The sequence below is a fragment of the Hoplias malabaricus genome, unplaced genomic scaffold (genome assembly GCF_029633855.1).
Source record: "Hoplias malabaricus isolate fHopMal1 unplaced genomic scaffold, fHopMal1.hap1 scaffold_54, whole genome shotgun sequence".
Lineage (NCBI taxonomy): Eukaryota > Metazoa > Chordata > Actinopteri > Characiformes > Erythrinidae > Hoplias > Hoplias malabaricus.
Genome location: NW_027101162.1, coordinates 296,735 through 300,126, shown reverse-complemented (window position 1 = coordinate 300,126; position 3,392 = coordinate 296,735). Strand labels below are relative to the sequence as shown.

The following is a 3,392-nucleotide window of genomic DNA, read 5'->3' as shown; positions in this document are numbered from 1 at the left end:
TGCTAGCCTAAAGAGCTGGACTGAAAACTGACAAGTGCATTTAGGACAGACTCGGATGCTCTCCTATGATTGTAGAACGAGTACGTCTGGCAAAAGCCTTGCCCTAGCCCCTGAACTTAATCCTATCTCCTTCCTTTCAGACGTGGCTGAAAACGGTGTCCCTGGTGGTCTAGTGGCTAGGATTCGGCGCTCTCTCTGCCGCGGCCCGGGTTCGATTCCCGGTCAGGGAAGCGTGTGCTTTCTTGCACACCAAGTCCACTACAAGACTCTGGAAGCCCCCCACCCACATGCTGTGTAGGTTAAAGGAATGTAAAGCGTCCTCCTTCTGCTACTTCCTTTTTTGCCAAACTTCTAAACGACACGTTGCTGCCTCATTCACCACCTCCACACACCCACACCAGCGTGGCTTTATGCTTTCAAGTCTGCAAGTCTTTTAGGGAGGCAAGATAATGTTTGAGAAATTTGAATGGAACAGTGTAAATAATCCGTCACTGCCTTCAGCAGAATGCACTCTGGCATGCCAGCGCATCTGCAGGCAGGCACCTGGCCATGATATCCCGCAGTGGCGCGAGGGAAAAGAAAAGTCTTCTTCGAGCCGGATTTGAACCCGCGACCTAAGGATTGCCTTATTAACAACTACAGTCCTCCGCTCTACCAACTGAGCTATCAAAGGTGCTAGCCTAAAGAGTTGGACTGAAAACTGACAAGTGCATTTAGGACAGACTCGGATGCTCTCCTATGATTGTAGAACGAGTACATCTGGCAAAAGCCTAGCCCTAGCCCCTGAACTTAATCCTATCTCCTTCCTTTCAGACCTGGCTGAAAACGGTGTCCCTGGTGGTCTAGTGGCTAGGATTCGGCGCTCTCACCGCTGCGGCCCGGGTTCTATTCCCGGTCAGGGAAGCGTGTGCTTTCTTGCACACCAAGTCCACTACAAGACTCTGGAAGCCCCCCACCCACATGCTGTGTAGGTTAAAGGAATGTAAAGCGTCCTCCTTCTGCTACTTCCTTTTTTGCCAAACTTCTAAACGACACGTTGCTGCCTCATTCACCACCTCCACACACCCACACCAGCGTGGCTTTATGCTTTCAAGTCTGCAAGTCTTTTAGGGAGGCAAGATAATGTTTGAGAAATTTGAATGGAACAGTGTAAATAATCCGTCACTGCCTTCAGCAGAATGCACTCTGGCATGCCAGCGCATCTGCAGGCAGGCACCTGGCCATGATATCCCGCAGTGGCGCGAGGGAAAAGAAAAGTCTTCTTCGAGCCGGATTTGAACCCGCGACCTAAGGATTGCCTTATTAACAACTACAGTCCTCCGCTCTACCAACTGAGCTATCAAAGGTGCTAGCCTAAAGAGTTGGACTGAAAACTGACAAGTGCATTTAGGACAGACTCGGATGCTCTCCTATGATTGTAGAACGAGTACATCTGGCAAAAGCCTAGCCCTAGCCCCTGAACTTAATCCTATCTCCTTCCTTTCAGACGTGGCTGAAAACGGTGTCCCTGGTGGTCTAGTGACTAGGATTCGGCGCTCTCACCGCCACGGCCAGGGTTCGATTCCCGGTCAGAGAAGCGTGTGCTTTCTTGCACACCAAGTCCACTACAAGACTCTGGAAGCCCCCCACCCACATGCTGTGTAGGTTAAAGGAATGTAAAGCGTCCTCCTTCTGCTACTTCCTTTTTTTGCCAAACTTCTAAACGACACGTTGCTGCCTCATTCACCACCTCCACACACCCACACCAGCGTGGCTTTATGCTTTCAAGTCTGCAAATCTTTTAGGGAGGCAAGATAATGTTTGAGAAATTTGAATGGAACAGTGTAAATAATCCGTCACTGCCTTCAGCAGAATGCACTCTGGCATGCCAGCGCATCTGCAGGCAGGCACCTGGCCATGATATCCCGCAGTGGCGCGAGGGAAAAGAAAAGTCTTCTTCGAGCCGGATTTGAACCCGCGACCTAAGGATTGCCTTATTAACAACTACAGTCCTCCGCTCTACCAACTGAGCTATCAAAGGTGCTAGCCTAAAGAGTTGGACTGAAAACTGACAAGTGCATTTAGGACAGACTCGGATGCTCTCCTATGATTGTAGAACGAGTACATCTGGCAAAAGCCTAGCCCTAGCCCCTGAACTTAATCCTATCTCCTTCCTTTCAGACCTGGCTGAAAACGGTGTCCCTGGTGGTCTAGTGGCTAGGATTCGGCGCTCTCACCGCTGCGGCCCGGGTTCTATTCCCGGTCAGGGAAGCGTGTGCTTTCTTGCACACCAAGTCCACTACAAGACTCTGGAAGCCCCCCACCCACATGCTGTGTAGGTTAAAGGAATGTAAAGCGTCCTCCTTCTGCTACTTCCTTTTTTGCCAAACTTCTAAACGACACGTTGCTGCCTCATTCACCACCTCCACACACCCACACCAGCGTGGCTTTATGCTTTCAAGTCTGCAAGTCTTTTAGGGAGGCAAGATAATGTTTGAGAAATTTGAATGGAACAGTGTAAATGATCCGTCACTGCCTTCAGCAGATTGCACTCTGGCATGCCAGCGCATCTGCAGGCAGGCACCTGGCCATGATATCCCGCAGTGGCGCGAGGGAAAAGAAAAGTCTTCTTTGAGCCGGATTTGAACCCGCGACCTAAGGATCGCCTTATTAAGGACTACAGTCCTCTGCTCTACCAACTGAGCTATCACAGGTGCTAGCCTAAAAAGTTGGACTGAAAACTGACAAGTGCATTCAGGACAGACTCGGATGCTCTCCTATGATTGTAGAACGAGTACATCTGGCAAAAGCCTAGCCCTAGCCCCTGAACTTAATCCTATCTCCTTCCTTTCAGACCTGGCTGAAAACGGTGTCCCTGGTGGTCTAGTGGCTAGGATTCGGCGCTCTCACCGCCGCGGCCCGGGTTCGATTCCCGGTCAGGGAAGCGTGTGCTTTCTTGCACACCAAGTCCACTACAAGACTCTGGAAACCCCCCACCCACATGCTGTGTAGGTTAAAGGAAAGTAAAGCGTCCTCCTTCTGCTACTTCCTTTTTTGCCAAACTTCTAAACGACACGTTGCTGCCTCATTCACCACCTCCACACATCCACACCAGCGTGGCTTTATGCTTTCACGTCTGCAAGTCTTTTAGGGAGGCAAGATAATGTTTGAGAAATTTGAATGGAACAGTGTAAATGATCCGTCACTGCCTTCAGCAGATTGCAATCTGGCATGCCAGCGCATCTGCAGGCAGGCACCTGGCCATGATATCCGGCAGTGGCGCGAGGGAAAAGAAAAGTCTTCTTTGAGCCGGATTTGAACCCGCGACCTAAGGATTGCCTTATTGAAAACTACAGTCCTCTGCTCTACCAACTGAGCTATCAAAGGTGCTAGCCTAAAGAGTTGGACTGAAA

General features: G+C 50.3%; 1 non-coding gene across 1 annotated transcript; it reads left to right on the top strand.

Annotated features, from left to right (window-relative positions):
* Positions 1-2,851: 2,851 nt before the first annotated feature.
* Positions 2,852-2,923, top strand: trnae-cuc (transfer RNA glutamic acid (anticodon CUC)). Its single transcript has one exon. It is a non-coding gene; the product is annotated as a tRNA-Glu (tRNA).
* The last annotated feature ends 469 nt before the right edge of the window (positions 2,924-3,392 follow it).